The sequence below is a fragment of the Pongo abelii genome, chromosome 11 (assembly GCF_028885655.2).
Source record: "Pongo abelii isolate AG06213 chromosome 11, NHGRI_mPonAbe1-v2.0_pri, whole genome shotgun sequence".
Lineage (NCBI taxonomy): Eukaryota > Metazoa > Chordata > Mammalia > Primates > Hominidae > Pongo > Pongo abelii.
The window spans coordinates 67787063-67805877 of NC_071996.2; the positions used below are offsets into that span (position 1 = coordinate 67787063).

At 34.6% G+C, this 18815-nt stretch overlaps 1 protein-coding gene across 1 annotated transcript in view; it reads left to right on the forward strand.

Moving 5' to 3' along the window:
• The first annotated feature begins 1566 nt into the window (after positions 1 to 1566).
• The window catches only part of SCN2A (sodium voltage-gated channel alpha subunit 2), a 152740-nt gene continuing 135491 nt past the window's right edge, over positions 1567 to 18815 (forward strand). Inside the window, exon 1 of the mRNA XM_054549422.2 lies at positions 1567 to 1771. The gene's annotated coding sequence lies outside the window, so the exon portion shown is untranslated. The remainder of the gene's footprint in view (positions 1772 to 18815) is intronic.

Sequence of the window (18815 nt, forward strand, 5' to 3'; positions counted from 1 at the left end):
GGCAAAATTATCATAATTATGTGCCCTGAGAGTTTGTGTATCTTATGATAGTGCGGAAACTTGTGAGATGAAATAGTTGAGTGTATACGTTAAAATAATTTGATCTAACAAGTCACTTTAATTATTTATTTGTTCAGTGTTAAAAATATATTTTCAAAACCAAACTAATACATCTTAATAATGTTGTAGAAATGGAAGTAAGGTAAAATGTAAGAAACTGGGTTTGTTCTTCTGACTTGGTTATTAATACTGGATAAGTTACTGAAGAGTGGGCTTTGGTTTCCTCGTCTATTTAATAGTGTGGGAACAACCTTATGTAATGCAATCTATTCAGTATAACTTTAGCACATAGAAAATAAAATATTATGAATCCAAAGAAAGTGTAGCTTGCGATCATGTATTTTATTAAATGTATTTATCAGCATTTTGGCTTCTGATGGACATGTGTATATACATATTTTGTGGATAAAAATTACTTAACTATTTTTATATTAGATACTATCAATTATTCTGGCTGATCTGGGGACTGTTAATGGTAAATTTTATATCAAATCTGACAAAGACAGTATTTCAGACCCGTTTAAGACCTAGAACTCAACATGAGTTCTAAAATTGGTTCTCAGCACCATGGACAGCGTTACTGCAATAGGAAATTAAAGATCAATTTGGCCCCAAATTAAAATGGTATTGTAAAACAGTGGGAGAAAAAAAATGCCTATCCTTTTACTTCAAATTTTTAAAAAAATGATCCTGGCCTTCACAACTGTTCATAAAAAGAATAATTAATTAAACAAACATATATTGAGAACATCATATGCTCAGTAAAACTTCGATTCTATAAATGGTGTCATTCACCAAATGGATTTTTTGACAATTTAATTTCCTCTTATCTCTCTAAGAAGGTATAACTACATGCTATAGTATACTGCTACAATTATCAAATTTCATATTGCATGTAACTTGTCATCTGTATTTTTGTATTTAGCTTAGATTACAGATTCTTCAAGTTTGTCTTTAAGTCATATGATTTTCCTGCCTTATCTTTAAACTTTCAACATTCCTCCAAACAATAACAACACAAGTGTTATGTGTTAACTTCTCTAGTGACAAAAACTTATACTTCTCCACAAAGAGATGTGATGTTCATTAACAATAAGCTTGACATCTAAAATCATTTTATAGGAGATACATATTACTTTTTCAGGTGGTATATAAAGTTAAATAAATCTTAAGTTTTCAATGATGGGAAAAGCTTCCATTTAGTTTAAACATAATGTAAATAAATTTAAATCCCCAAAATGGAATTATAATTCTAAAAATTCATACTATAATTCTTCTTAAATGTTTAAATTACAATTAATTAAAGTAGTTGATTTCAAATAGAGTGGAATTATGGGCTGTACATCATTTAATTTTATGTGCTGACTGCTACATAGCCAAAGGAACGTGAATTAAAATGGTTCCACTTTTGACCAGGAGATGGAGCTGTCATGTAAGATGCTGCCTTTATTTATTTATTTTTCTAATTTAGCATGCTGTTTTCTAACAGACATTGGGTACCATCGAATGAGTGTCAGAACAGAAAGCTAAGGCAAAGGAGGGAGGATGCTGTGGTCATCCTTTCTTGTTTTTTTCTTCTTTAATGAGGATAGAACACATGTGAGATTTTACTTTCTACTCCAGTAAAAATTCTGAAGAATTGCATTGGAGACTGTTATATTCAACACATACGTGGATTCTGTGTTATGATTTACATTTTTCTTTATTTCAGGTAAGCCAGCATGATTCTATTTTTGACTTATCCATGGATTGTTAACTATGTTAAGAATGACATTTAATATAAGATGTGTGCTTTGTTAGCTTGTATTCAGATCTAAGAGATTCAAAAGCTCTAATTCTAGCTGTTGTGCAATTTAAAATCTTCCTAGGCTGAAATGAGCTCTGACTATGACATACTGTATTTTATTATTTCTTTGGCTTTCTAGCTGTTGCTGTCTGTCTCCGGCTGTATTTGTTTACCTTTTAAAGGTAAAGCTTTCAAAGTGAAGGATGGGTTTTCCTTTCACAAGGGAAATACTGCTCCTTAATGCAGTGAACAAATTGTAGAGATATAATGAAGCAGATTAACATGGCAGTGGCTCTGCCAAAGCCCAGGGCTGAGCCTTCTGATTGCAGCCTCAGAGGCAAGCCAATATTCTGAGTCCAAAGGCCTTTTGAACGATTTCTGCTGGCTATGATGGTACAGATTGTTTATGTGCTTATTTTTACCTCTTAGAAATAATACGTAAGTCATTTCTCCCACATGAATCAAGATTTATGTAATGTGTTTAATAGACTTGGAATGAGACTATAGACCCTCCCTTCTCCCCCAGTATGGATGTGAGGAGTATGCTGAACACAAATTAATTGCCATGAAAATTGATTTTTTCTGTATTTTATTGGATTTGGGATAATAGAACTGTGGCCATTTTAAATAGTTGATATTATAGAAGGTGCTCACATTTTAAATTATTTTAGGTCATGTGACATTATCTGTGTTAAAGAGTGGAATGACTCAGGAGGTGGAAGTTGCATGCAACAGCCTTGCTTCTCTCTGCTGCTTCTCGTGATTTCCCTTAAATCCTTGCTTGATTATTATCAGAATAACAGGAATAAAGACATATAGAAATCCTACGTTTAAAAACCACTAATTTTCATTTAGAGAAATTTAAAGAGATTTTACAAATATTTTAAAAATAGTTTTGTAAGATTGTTTTTAAATGCCTCACTTCTTTCTCCTGTGGAAAGAGCTGTGTGTGTGTGTGTGTGTGTGTGTGTGTGTATGTGTGTGTGTGACGGTGGAGGTGGCAGGCGGTGGAGGTGCATCAGGATGTTTTTATCTCAGTCATTGTTTTCCTATAAAGAGGTAGTTTTGCCATGTCAGAGGTTGTGAAAGCTATGGGGAATGATTTTATAAAATGGCTTGGACAAACCATGAAAAAAACATGTTTTTTAAATGTCTGGAATCTATAGTTTGTAGTTCCACATGGCTCCATATACATGGAGATTTTTAGAATTACAGATATTTAACCATTTATCGCCATTATCATTTAAAGAAAAGCAGCTGTAATTGAGAGATAAGGTGGATTTCCCAGAGTCACGTTCTAAATTACAATAAGGCAAGGCTAGAACACTGATTGACAGTTCCATATCTTCCATAGCAGTAACACAATTTACCTCTGGTGTGAACATATCAGGATGGCATAAACCAGGTATGATGATATTTACTGTGCATGTGTGTGTGTGTGTGTGCATGTGTGTGTGTGTTTGGTTATATTCTGTAAAATAGAGTTTCTTTCAGTATACTGTTGCTCAATGGCATATTATATGCAGTGCTCAATTTTCTTAGGTTTCTTGTCAAAGCATCCAAGAAAACTGAATGACAACTATGGAAACTCTGTTTCTTAGTATGCCTTTTTCATTATTAGGTGGTGTATACTCTTCTACCCTATGCTCATGAATGATGTGGATGGCCGCATGACTTTCCCTCCTATCTAATAGAAAAGATTGTACATATAGGTTAATCTATTGACAACTATAAGAATATCATCTCATGTCCAAGCCTTTCCTCCTTTGTTCACTTACAAGGCACAGGCTTTGCCCTACTTCTTCAATATCTTGAGAAAAGAAAGGGATTAAAATGTGTCATGTCTACATATATTTGTGGAATACCACGTATCAACCAAGTGTCCATGGTAGAGATAAAGAAATAATTAGTCACGGAGTTTACCTTAGGGAGGTTAACATGCAAATATACATGTGCAGATACCACTGTACCTCAAAATAAGGAATGAAGAAAGATGAGAAAGTGAATGGGACAGGAATATCAGAACCTATCTTGTGCCAGGCACCATGTTACATCCCGGGATTCAGAACAAAACAATAATGTCAATTTCTGTCCATGGGGGGCTCAGAGGAAAAGATTTTAGGAGGATGTGACAGTTAAATTAAATCTTTAAGAGCAAGTTGGATATAAATAAAGAAAAACAGAAAGTTGCTTATTCCAGGTACATAGGTGAGGCAAGTAAGTACAAGAAAATGGAGAACTATAGGCATCGTATAGGAAAACTGTAGAGAAAGGTAAATAACCCAGTCTGTTTGAAGCTTCTGTTGTCGGTGTTGTTGTTGCATTTGTTTTTTTTTTTCCCCCTGGGGCAGTAAAAGTAAGGATAATGAATTTGGCTTTTGGTGTTATGCATTTGACATACTGGCAAATACTCATACACTGGGGTGTTCTTTAAGGAGCTGAACATGTTATATCCATGTATCAGATTAGTGGTTAAGGCTGAATATATAGATCTGCATGCAGTTGTGGGCAAAAATTAGGTCATACATAATTAAACATTAATGGAGAACAAAAGAGAAGTGAAGATGACTGGGGGCATAATCTTAAGATTAGGAGAGTAAAAAAGTGTAGAAAAATATTATTAAATTGTGTGAAAATAATGTGAGAAGTTGACAGAATAACAATATCATAGGAGGCAAAGCAGGTAAATTGAATATCAAAATAGGGATCAGGAACAATAGAAAACCCATAAAGGGGTAGATTCATAAGAGGATAGAGTAAAGATGATGGATTTAGTTATCATTATTAGGTCATAAATGAATTTTAAGAGAAGAGGTTTAGTTGAATGGCAGAGACAGGGGCTCTGAGGACTAAACTGGACTTGAGAAATCTGGGGAGTATATTTAAGTTTTAAGAAGTTTGCCAGGGAAAGGTAGGAGAGATAACATTTTATACCTTGAGGAAGAAGGTACTGTTGAGGGAAATTTAACCTTGGTGAGGATTAGAAAAACCTAAGCCCTTTGTAGAGTAAGATATGAAGTCAATAGAGAGAAAATTGAGGAAAGAAGAAACAAAAATACATCAAGGTCCTGGAAGCGAGAGAAGGAAGGTTTGAAAATGCTTTTCCTTGTCACAGGAAGAAAGGGTGGTTGATGATAATAAGCAAAGCTGGTGTAACTCACTTTGGATGGCCTGTTTTTCGAAATTAAATCCTTGTCTGTAAGGTGAAGTATCTCCTCTGATTAAATCAGTTTGTTCCTCAGTAAAGGCTATTTGTGGCATATGGACTTTCTGGAAGAAATAATTAATCCTCAGTAGCAAAACACCTTCCTGCAGAATACATTTTAGTCGCATTAATTCTTGAATTGGAGACTAATAACACTGTTTCACATGAAGCTTTTACATACTTCAGTTATCAATTTCTTATTCATAACCACCTATTTAAAAACAGGTTCTATTTAAAACTTGTATTGAATTAGACCAACACATATCTATTATACATATCTAGTTGATTACTAAGGGCTGGTTTGCCAGCATCTAAATTAATTATTCAAGTTCTTTCCTTTTTTGAATCCTTCAGTTTCATTAGCACTTTCACCAGGACTTGTGTAGAGAGAAAGTCAATGTCATGGCTGGGCGAAGTGACTCACGCCTTTACTCCCAGCCCTTTGGGAGGCCGAGGTGGGTGGATCGCCTGAGGTCAAGAGTTTGAGACCAGCCTGGACAACATGGTGAAACCCTGTCTCTACTAAAAATAAAAAATTAGCTGGGTGTGGTGGCAGGCACCTGTAGTCCCAGCTACTCGGGAGGATGAGGCAGGAGAATTGCTTGAACCTGGGAGGCGGAGGTTGCAGTGAGCTGAGATTGCGCCACTGCACTCCAGCATGGGTGACAAAGTGAGACTCTGTTAAAAAAAAAAAAAAAAAAAAAAAAGTCAGTATCAGGAAGCTCCTTTCCCTTAGGGAACTAGCTTCTTTATGAAGCTTCCTACCAGAAGTTCCTTTTTTCTCCCTTTCTTCTGGCAGTTACAGAATCCTCTTGTGGCTTTCTTAGAGCCAATCTCCTCTAAGGTGAATGCATTCTCTTGCACTCACCTGTCATGAAATGGCAGTGGGAAGTCTTGAAGAAGGCACAGGCATTGATGAGTTATATATATATTTTGCTGATAATAGTGAATACCATTGGCAATATAATAGTGGCCATTGAGATATTATTTCTATTAGGAAAAGATAACCTGCATCAAGAATATGAGATGAAATTCTGCTAAAAAATGAAAGTAGATGGGCCACGGTGGCTCTTGCCTATAATCCACTTTGGGAGGTCGAGGCAGGCAGATCACCTGAGGTCAGGAGTTCTAGACAAGCCTGGCCAATATGGTGAAAATCTATCTCTAGTAAAAATACAAAAATCAGCCAGGTGTGGTGGCTGACACATGTAATCCCAGCTACTCCAGAGGCTGAGGCAGGAGAATCACTTAAACCCAGGAGGCGGAGGTTGCAGTGGACTGAGATCGTGCCACTGCACTCCAGCTTGGGCGATAGAGAGAAACTCTGGGTCAAAAATAAATGAATAAATAAATAAATAGAAAAGGAAAGGAAAGAAGAAAAATAAAAGCTGACCTCTCTATAACACTCATACATTAGTGTTATCTCCTCTTTATCCATTTGGGTTTAGTGAAATTGGAGGTCGGTGGAAGGAGAGGTAGAGGTGGATTTTGCAAATCAGTAGTATAATTTTTTTTCTGATAATGTTCCATTAAACTTTTCAGTCAAAACCTTTATGTGGAAGAAGACATAATTACTAACTACATTAATAATAATAATAATAAAAAAATTTATCATGTAATATCTTTTTGTTTATTAGTGAAACATTTTAGAGAAATGATTTAAGAATCAAAGGTATTTAAGTATATTTTATTTATTGGAATGTGATAAAATATTTTTGAGGGTAAAAAACTATAATTTCAGTTAACTGTTTGTATTTACTAAAATAACATTTAGGGGGATAAAATGATTTTAGGAAGCACTTGCCCACAAAAAGTGCTTTGAATTGTTTAGATTATTTTTATAGTTTTAAGTTGTTAAGTCTTTTGCTGGTATCCAGGATTAGTTGGGAGTATAATATGCTTTGAACATGAACATGTCTTGGTGTTATTAGCAAATAAGTATACAATTATGTGATTGTGTAATTACTCTGCTACATCTTGTGTTGTGTGATATGTATGGGGAAATGACAACGAAATAACAACAGTTCTCTTAAGCATATATGAAGGGTAGTGGTTGAAATATCATGAAAAAAGCAAGGGAGATTATGATAATATTATGATGAGAAGACTGACACTATCCCTCTTCTCTGAATAACTGATATCAAAATGTGAAATGTCTAAGGCATGAAGCAAGCTGGTCAGGGCAATGGTGATGCTGTTTCTGTATCAGCCCAGCATTTCCAGCTAGGATGTTTTCCTTCTTTTCTGTATGATATGGTTTGGCTCTGTATCCTCACCCAAATCTCACCTTGAATTGTAGTTCCCATAATCTCCACGTGTTGTGGGAGGGACCAGGTGGCAGATAATTTAATCACGGGGATGGTTACCTCATGCTGTTCTTGTGATAGTGAGTGAGTTCTCACTCGATCTGATGGTTTTTTAGGGGTTTTTTCCCCCTTTGCTTGACAATTCTCTGTCCCGATACCTTGAGAAGAAGGATGTGTTTGCTTACCCTTCCGCCATGATTGTAAATTTCCTGAGGCTTTCCCAGCCATGTAGCACTGTGAGTCAATTAAACCTCTTTCCTTTATAAATTACCCATTCTTGGGTATTTCTTCATAGCAGCATGAGAACTGACTAATATGCTGTGTCTCCCCTGGATTGAGCAAATGAGGGAGCCCAGCAATTGTCAGGCAGCTAGGATCTGCGAGAAGTGCTTAGACCTACGCTTACTATTCCTGAATTAACAGTCCTAGAAGACAGGAGCCTAGTTATATAGACAGGGTTACCATAAAATGTGTCGTCTAAACCAGGATGCAGTTTGTTAATAATTTCTCCACAACGACAGGTATAAATCAAGATGGTTCCAGGTAAACTGGGATGCACAGTCACTCCACTTCTAAGGGTCAAGAAACTTCTACAGTTAATCAGTCTATTCAATTAAATTGTTCATGATTTTGTTGCCTAAGTGTTAGAAAGTTAAAATGTGAAATGACCTATCAGTTAGACAAAGGGCATTCAGCTAAGCTGCTCCAATTACTGGCCTCGATAAATCCACCAACTGAAATCTCTAATGACTCTTGTTGAATCCTTAGTTATATCACCAGGAATGATGTCACTCCAATAATGTTAAGCCTGACTTCCCAGGGAATTCAATTGTGTGCAGAAAAAAACTGTTAGTAAATTATGCTGTTATTACAAACCTAGACTCACAGCATCATAAATCTATTCAAATATAAAAGCAAAAGCAGGATAAAATATGGATTCAAATTATTTCCACATTTGGATATGTATCTTTTAAGGAGTTTTCATGAATGTGTAATACTTACAAGATATGAATTTAGCTCCAAGAACGCTGGAATTTTCTCCACTGGCACTTTCTACCTGAATCTCGGTAATGTCAATATGCATATGTATGGCCTCTTAACAGACTATCCTGTAAAGTAGTTAAATTATTTTCCTCCAATAATCATGTTTTTTTTTTTTTTACCCTTCTTCAGACATCCACTCCCATGGTTTTATCTTGAAACTCTTCATGGCTAGTAACTGTGGCCTGCCCATAATCCTTCCTTCATACATCCTACACCACCTTTCTAGCGCATTTCATGTAGAACTCCAATTCAATCCTTTAATCCCACCAGGCTTCTAAATCACTGATCTCGTCATACTTTGATTGTCTCTCAATAAATGTCCTCTTTCCTTTCATTAGATAAATTCCACAGTTATTCATAAAAGTCACTCCTTGTATATACATACATACTTCACAAACTCCCCCGCTCAGTGTTTTTTTGTTTGGTTGGTTTTTTGGTAACTGTCTGGCTAAATCTTCATCCTCATATTCAATTCCCAACTTACTTCATGCCTGCACTTTTGCAGCTGGACACACGCACAAGTGGGTCCTTGATGATGCCCAGCAATCATGCCACATGTCCCTAGATTGATGCCCAGCAATCATGCCACATGTCGCTAGATCACTTACTCTCCCAGGTTCTTGTACTTAGATTTCATACCCTTTCTTTTCTCCTCAAACCACCAATACCTCCTACCTTGACTTCACTCTCAGTTGACAACTTTGTTTCCTAAATCAGTGAGAAAATTGAAACAATCAGAAGAGATTTTTCCCCACAGGTTTCTATCACTACATGTGCCTTCCTACCAGGTTCTGCACCCACATAACCTGACCTCCCACCCATTACCTTAAATCAACTATCCCTGTTTCTATCTAAAATCGTTCCTGCATCTGTGCACTAGATCCTATTCTTTCTTACTTACACAAGGGCATCTCTAGAGCGTTTTATTTCTCTGTCTCTCCTGCATTAGTAATTTTAGCTCTTTATTATATTTGCATACAAGCATTTTATTATTGCTCTTATATTTGAATTTTTTTTACTTCCTTCAACTATCTTTTTTTATTTTTTGTCATCTTTGCAAAAATACTTAATGAAAGTGCTTGCTGTGTTCTCTGTATCTATGTCTCTCTTTCTATTCTCTTTTAAATCTACGTTAGTCAAGTTTTTACTCTTACCATTTTACCAAATCAGCTCCTGATAGAAATCTGATGACCACCCTATTGCCAAATTCAGCAGTCCATCCTCAGCTTTCATCTTACTTGACCATCCAGCAATATTGGAGACAGTTCATTACTGTCCCCCCCCTTGATACACTGCCTTCCGTTGGATTTCAGGATAGCACACAATTTTGACTCTTCCCTTAGCTTATTGTTCACTCCTTCACAGTCACTTTACTCTTTACTCTGCCTTCCCAGACTTCATTATTTGGATGTCCCTGATTCTGTCCCTGATTTTCTTTTCTTCTTTATCTACTTTCTTTTGATCCCATTGAGTTTTATGGCTTTAAATGCCATATAAATCATGATGACATCCAAATATTTACCTCCAGTTTTCTGCCAAACTGAACTTGTGTGTCTAACTGCTTATTTGGCTTGGATATATAGAAGACACTGCAAAGTTAACATCCCTAAACTAAATTTCTGATAGTCCTTCCCAACCAACCTGCTCCAATCCCCGCTTTCCCCACCTTACTTTTTTCAGGAGATAACTCTAGTTTTCCTTATCCTCAGGCTAACAACTCTAGTATCATCCTTGATTATTCTTTTTCTCTTATATCTGACATTCAATCCCTGAGAAATTCCTGTTGATTTCAACTTCAGAATATACCCAGGATCTATGTGCTGCCACCTTCACACTGCTACCCTGCTCAAGCCACCATCAAGTTTCTCATGGATTTCTGCCTTAATTTCCTAATTGGACTTTATTCTTCTACTTCTCCTCACAATCTATTCTCAACACAGCAAGACAGAAGTAAGATTATGCCACATCCCTGCTCAAAATTCTGCAAGTGATATCCAGTTTTCTCAGGGTAAAAGCCACCTGACAATTTCCAAAAAGGCTCTATTTAGCCTGGTCTCCATCCCCTTACAGTATTTCTCTGAATTTGTCTCCCGTTTTTCTTTCCCTCATTCACTTTCACTATTTCTTGAATATTGCAGGAACACTTCAATCCTTTGGGCTGTTTCCTCTGCCTAGAAGCCTTTTGCCTCGGGCATTTGCATGACGAACCTCCTCACCTGTTTAAAACCTGAGCTCAAATGTCGTTTTTAAATAATACCTACTCTTAACTATCCCATTTAAAAATCTCAGCCCCCTTCCTTTAACTTCATTCTTATTATCTCCCATATTCTGCTATACTTTCTTTTCTTTGTTATCATTTGCTTTGCTTTGTTCTTTTTTTCCTTTCCTTTCCTTTCTTTTCTTTCCTTCCCTTCGAACACATCACATTATAGCATACTATATACATTGTATTTCTCCTGTTGGTAATTTAAGCCCCAAATGGGCAGAGATTATTATCTGTTTGGTGCACTGATGTTTCACAAATGCTTAGAACACTTCCTGATCTATAGAAGAGACTAAAAATGTTTGTAGAATAAATTAATGAATCTTAGAAACAAATTTATTCCTTTAAGCATACTAAGGGGCACCATGCTTTCTCTTTCACTTTATTGGGCTGATTTCACATTTAAAAATGACCCAGTGCAATCTGCCTGATTTTTCATTCAGTATTTACACCAATAGAAATAAAATGCATATTAGTGTTATAAAATCAAACCTTAAATGACAGTAAATGTATCATTAATAGTTACTGAAGACCTTTTCCTGATATATATGACATTTAATTTTTTCTCTTGTGACTTCATTGTTCTTTGTTTGCTTGTTCATCTTCTAGATTATGAGCTCCTCTAAGTCAGGAACTTGGTCATCATATCTGTCTCCCAAATACCATACTCAATGTCTGGCATGTAAGAAGTTTTAAAAATATGCTGTTTTAGTCATAGGATGAGCATACACTTAAAATTTAATATTGGTCCTGCATATGCTGTGTCCTGAGCTTTCGCTATGTAGGTTGCTTTAATTCTTACAACCGTGTGGAGCGAAGCATTGATCTCATTTTACAGATGTGATAAAGCTAGTTATTTTGCCCAGGACTTAATCATTGCAGGATTCTCACTGTCTAATCTCTAGTGACCACAGGAAGTTAATTATGCTCTTTTTTAAAAGATAAATTGAAATAATGCTAACAATGCCAGACTTCTTGGAAATGTTTTGTTTTTAGTTTCAGTTAGAAGCACGCCTTAGCTTAGTGAATAAGGGACAATGAATGTTATCTATTTTCCTGATCAATTCAGTTGGGAAAATTGACCTCATCATTTTGTGTTTTCAATCCCTTAAGTGTAATAAAATTATTTACTACCTTAGTTTATATAAATCACCAAGATCTAATGGAAGCCACCCAGTTAACTCTCCTAAAGAGTCTTCAAGCATGTTTTGTTCTAAATCTCAGCTTAGGTATTTTCCATTGTTTACCACCTAATATCTATACCACTTTATTTATAGAAAGTCTTATCTAATATAAATATGCTAATCAGCTATGATAAAATTGATCACTTTCCACATAATCATATACTGAAAAAAAATTCCACTGAATATATTTCTGCCCTCCATAGATTCCAGGATTTCAGTGAATTTTTCTTAATAATCTCCTCTGTTTCAGAAATATATATAAACTTTTGTCCTAATCAAATCTAACTCAAACGTCACTTCCTTTAGGATGTTCTCTCTGTTTTCACATGCAGCATATACTTCCATTATACTCTGCACCTATCTCTACACTTGTAATGTGAAGTAGCCAGAGATATGTCGACCTGGGTCATCTGTCGTATTTAATTGTGTACTATATAAGGACAGGTATTGTTTTGTATGGTTATATCAAGCTACCCAGTATCTACATATACTGCTTTCCATAGGAAGTAATACATATGCTGAGCTCTACTCATTTAAAACTTCAATCAAGGTACTACTGGAATTTCTTAGTTTTACAACATAACTATGTCCTACTTCAAGTGACCTATTAAAACAGCTCTCAATAGTTTGCTTTAATACAACTGCCTTTAACAGCTTTTAAATTTAATGTTTGTTTGAGTAGACTTTATGCTGATTTGTAAAATGATATGGATATAGTATATAGAAAATTTTAACAGAAATGTAAATAATAATTATAATTTAGGGAGACGGTGCCCTCTTGCTCTATTTCACACATACACACACACACACAGGCACACACATACACACACAAAAAATCTCTATTTCCAAATCTTGTTCACAAGGAGCTCTCTAACTCCATGAGTAATTTTTACAACCAATAACAGATTAACCAACAATAGCCACACAAACATATACACACACATATACACAGCCTAACTCCCCCACATCATTATTATCAATCTATCTTCAAGAATGCAGCTTATAAAATACAATGACCTGGCTGCTATAGGAAAGGATAAAATGTAGGTTGCAGTGTTCTGACATTGAGATGGCAAGGAATGTGTTTTTTGCAGGAATTTCAAAACCTGAATTGTAGAGTGATTTGAGATACTGCCTTAACTACCAACAAGTTTGATCCCGTGTTCTTCATCGTTTTTCTGAGATTCTGGTTTCCCAGATTTCTGACCTTAATTGACTCAACCAAAAAAATCTGCTTATTATTAAGGACCATAAAGAGTAATCAACTGAACAAAATATGATTTAATATAATATTAAATATATTTTACAACTCAAAACATTCTAAAAATGTGATGGTTTCTAACTATAATTCAGTATATACTATTTTAGTTTTAGTGACAATGTTTCTAACAAATACAGGAAAATGTTTCAGAACCTAATGTCCTTTACAGCAAGTAGCAAAAACAGACTCAGGAATATGTAAGCAAAATCTAGCCAAACCAAACCAACCAACCAGACAACAACAACAAAGTGTGTTGCTGAGTGGCTCATAGACAAGGGCAAGTATTTGGGATGTTCTAATATAATAGGTGGTAAGAACCAATGGAACACCGAACACCCGTGATTCAAGTGAGAGTGGTGGTGGTAGAAAACAAAACAAAAGAAACGATAATATGAGTAGAAATAATAAAAGAAAAAAGTCAAAGGGTGTATTTTTACATGTACACTTTCAAAAATAGCATGATGATATTTTGTCTCAGGAATTTCACGCAAAGTGCTGCATATATTGATATGTTAGGTCTCTTCCGGCCCAGTGACGATTATCTTGTGTGGTTTAAGTTCTCTATGCCATGAGTGAGATAAGGGCATTTATTCCCCAGATCCTTCCCTGCCAGATTACTGTGGTTGAATGTAAACACCGCAGCTCCTGCCAAGTGGCCCCTACTCCCTCTGATTCTAGTAATTATTTCCTCCTTTTGCCTCCTGCTGCTGCTAGCCTTGGGGTGCACCCTGCTTTGTTTCTTTTCCTTAACCCTAATATACCTTTGTAAATAATCCTTTTTTGTTTTAATCTCTCAATTAAAATCTCCTCTTGGGGTGTGTCATCTGTTTTCTGTTAAGACTTTGGTTAATACAATAGCTAACATTTATGAAGTATTTACTATAATACAGGCACTGTTGAAATAATTCACATGGATCCAATTTTTTTATCCTCATAATGATCATGTGAATTAGGTACTATTATGACTAAATTTAAAATATGAGGCTACTGAAGAACATAGATTTTAAATACCTTCATGTTTATATAGCTAAAAATTGAGACAAAATAAAATCCAGGAGTCTGACTCCAGAGCAGAGCTTAGATGTGATAGTAATTAATATGCTTTTAAAGAAAATCTTATATTGTTGGTGTCTGTATAAATCCCATAGACAAGATCTAAGTATGAAAAAAAAATAAATAGAAGCAAGTCAGGAAAACTTAGTTCACAGGTAATAAAACTAGACACAGATATCCAAATTTAGAAATATCCCATGCACATATTCTGCATATCTGAATGCATCAAGATATTAATAAGCATCTTAATACTTTGGAAAAAATATAGAGGGGAATTTTTTTCAACATTTGAAGAAAACATTTAACTAATATAAATATATCACACAAGTTAACTGAAAAATCTATCTGCTGTCTATCCTCATGTTCAGTTATCAAGTATATATCATTTAAATTTAAGATGAAAAAAACACTACTTAAATCCCAAAGACTCATTAAAGTAAAACTAGTAAATGCATTTTACTTATCAATTACTTCCCTGAAAATGCATATTATTTTTAAATTAATTTTTTATTTAAAAAGGAGCATCATGCCATTAAACAAAAAAAGGAAAATTTTATTTACTGGGAAATTATTGCTGATTTTTACATAGGGTTGTGACAAAAAAAAAGTCAGATTTTTATTTTTATTCACAGTAAGGAGAGATTTTATCTTCAGGGATGATTACAAGGTGGGGAAAGGGCAGGGATCTCAAGAGTTAGGCAAAGATTTCTCTTTTAGAGAGAGGAGTAAACAAGGCTAGAATGAACTGGGTGGGGAGAAGAGGGATTTAAGGGTGGTATGATCTGACAGAGAATGTTCCACTCTGAGACCAGCCTGCTACCTTGAGGGACTATGTAAGGGGTGTGGCGTGCTGCCTCATCTCGAAAGTAAGTCAAAATTCAGGGATTTGGGGAAAGTAGAAAATCTTCACCAAAATTTGGTTAATAGGCATTTTGTTCCCATTGGTCAGTGGGGACGGGCAGTTGAGCTTATCACTTATGAGGTAAAGAATGGGAATTTTGAAGTTCTGTGTTGGGTCTCATCATAGGTGAATGGGGGACATTTGTAAGTTTTGCCCGTGCTATATGGGGAAGGGTCATTCTTTATAGTAATTTCCTAGAACACGAAAGGATGGGGGGTTCTTATTATTTCATCTACATAAACTGGAACAGAAGATGATTTCGCTGGTTTATTAAACTCCTCAGGATCTTCTACCTGCCCTTCTTAACCTTTACATTCCAAATTCACTTCTGTCTCCTTTCTAGAGCTGGTAATCTTTCTTCCATGAAGTTTATGAAATTCTTCATGACATGACATAGACTTTGACAGTTCTGTTTTTGATGTGCATAATAACTACCAGATTGATTTGTGATAATATCATTGAGAGGCCACTGATAGCCTATTTATGATTCAGCAAACCATGGTCTTTTACAGCCTCTTTTAAGAGGGTTTGGAGAGATAAAGAATAATATTTCATGACATGTAAAAATTATAAGTTTAAAGTTTAATGTCCATAAATAAGTTTTATTGGGACACAGCCATGCTTATTTTTATATAAATTTTCCATGACTGTTTTCATCCTACAAGGTGAGAACTGTATACTTGCAACAGAGACAATATGGCCCACAAAGCCAAAAATATTTACTAAATCATCCCTTATAGAAACTAAGTTGCAGACTCTGGTCTATATAGTCACATTACACTACAATTATCAAGTATAGATGTTTGACAGTATTTAAGTTTCTGAATGAATGAACCTACATAGAGAAATGTATAGGTATAACTATATTACTGATATATCCTATTAATTTTACTATTTTTCTGTTGAGTTTTTAGCTTTTCTAGGTACATAATTTCGTCTGTAAATAATTAGGACAGTTATGTCATGCCTTTCTTTGCTAATATTTCTAAGCAATCATTCCTTTACTCATTTCTAACCAATGTTTAACCCCAGTTATATTGTCAGATTTTCCTGGAAAATATTAATAGTGCAAATTTCCTGCTGTTTCCTAACTTTGACATAAATATTTATAGTGGCTCTTCACTAAATTACATTTACATCAATATCCTTAGTGATATATGATGTAAATTTGATTTGAGACAGATCAACTTCATAATGTTAGGATATTTCTCTTTACGAAGAGAATTTATGATAATTTATAAATAAATGTGATATCTATTAAATGACTTTTAAGCATCTAGATGTAGTTCATATTCTGTTTTGGCTCATTAATGTCATGTATTTCATTAATATATTTTTAAGTACCTCACCATTTTTTCATTACTATTTTGAATCTTATTTTGGGGCATTATGTTATTAAGTAGTTGTATGTTTTATTTAAGATGTTTATAACTGTATTCATTAATGATATTGGCTGTAGATTTCATTTTTGAGGGTGTTCTTTTGGAAAAGTTTTACTATCAAATTTATATTTGCTTCAAAAATATTTTTGAGTAATTTTCCTATTTTTCTATCCTTTGAATGTGTTTACAAAATGTGGAAATAAATTGTTTCTAGATAATATCAACATTCATTTGCTAGAAAATAAAAACTCATCTATAAACATGTTTTATTGTTATTTTAAAGCGGTTTTACATATTTCTTTTAACTCATTTCCTTATTAATTTCCTGATCAAGTTTTCACTTCTTACATCATTTGGACAATTTCACTTTCATAGATGTACACGTTTTGTAGAAAAATTCAAAGATTTTAACATAGTTAATAATTTTTTTGCATACTTTTGGTCTCTCAAAAGCTAAGAAAAATGAATTCATGTCTTCTACAATTGTGCTGAATTTCTAACAGCTTTGAATAATAATGTACTACTATTAACTTTATGATTTTATGACCAGTATATATTTACTAGAACATTTACAAGTACAAAATTACCTTACTTATCCATTTAAGTTATTTGCGTTGAGATATGTTTTCTCTCTAATAACATTGTAAAACCTACATTTTTGTTTGTATTTGTTGATATATTTTTGTCCATTTTTTATTTTTAATTTTGGCAATTTGTTCTATGCTTCTTTCAAATAAACAACATCTGTTCAACTTTCGCTTTGTGATCTAATTTGGTACTTTGTGTTGGTTAATTATAAATTAACCAATTCAAAATTTATTATTTTAAATATCAGATAATATTTGATTTTTCTTCTCATAACTTGTTTTGTGGTTTCTACTTTTCTTATATTTGTCTTGATTTTCCCATAGGGGTATATCAACTGCAGTTTTTCCCATCTTTGTTTTTTCTTCTTCTATTTTTTCTAGCTTTTCGGAATGCATGTATTGCCTTATTTCATTCCATTATTTTAAAAGAAACCATCAGCATCATAAATGAAACTGCCTATTAACTACCCTTACATAAGATAAAAATATTGTTTTTTCTTTCCCTTCCAACTATTTTCCAATTTAAAAAAATGTACATGATTTGGTATTCACATTAATTTAAAAATGTTCTCCATAAGCATATTATTTTATAACCTTACTAACCACGATTATTAAAATATGGCTCTATGGTTTAACCCCATATCCTAAGGATATTACCATTATTACCATGTATTACCATTTCTTCTATCATCTTCTGTAGAGCCGAAGCATATCTTAGAGTCACCTCTTCATGAAGGAGATATTGATGATATATTTTCTCAGCTGCTGGTATGTGAAAATATTTCTGTAATGCCCTCATGTAATAATGATAATTTCAGTTTATACACAAATATTTTTCTTAAAAATATATTTTGTTCTTTTATCCTCAGACATCTAATATGGAGAAGACAAGATACAGCCAGATTTTTGCTTGCCCCTCCCGCCGCCCCCCTTGGAAGCAAACCGTTTTCCCCTACCAGAAACTTGATGGATGTTTTTCTTTATCCTTTGACCTTCTGTAGCTCAACAGAAAATGTTTACATTTGGGGTTCTTTTCTTTTTTTTTTTTTTTTTGGTGATGGGGTCTCTCGCTCCATCACCCAGGCTGGAGTGCAGTGGCGCAATCTCAGCTCACTACAACCTCCGCCTCCCGGGTTCAAACAATTCTCCTGTCTTAGCCTCCTGAGTAGCTGGGACTATAGGCACCTGTCCCCATGCCCGACTAATTTTGTATTTTTAGTAGAGATGGGGTTTCACCTTGTTGGTCAGGCTGATCTCAAACTCCTGACCTCAGGTGATCCACCCACCTCGGCCTCCCAAAGTGCTGGGATTACAGGCGTGAGCCACTGCACCTGGCCTATTTTCTTTAATGTAAATGCTATTCCACAATCCTGTTTGATTTACGGACTCTTTTCGTTAAAAGATTTCATTTGTTCTTGAGATTAGAATTTGTTGCAACAACTGTGTTAGCCTTAGTTTTTCCTTTTCAATTTTCTATCTTTAATGATAGCATCCTCAGGGCTTTTGCACCATGTTTATCTTTACATTCTTAATAATTATTTCCATCTAATTAACTTTGTACTCTGAGATATTGGGAAGCTATCACAGACTTCCATTTAACAAACTTAATTTCTGCATTTTCCAATATGCTTGTTACTGTTTATACTGAACTTATGAATTCAACTATTTTTACAAGTATCCACGCTATATCCAACTGGACTCCCTTGCTGTCAGCTTTCCTTTCATAATTAAAGTGTCCTCTTTAATCTTAATCAGAGTATATCCTAACATTAAAATGTTCTCT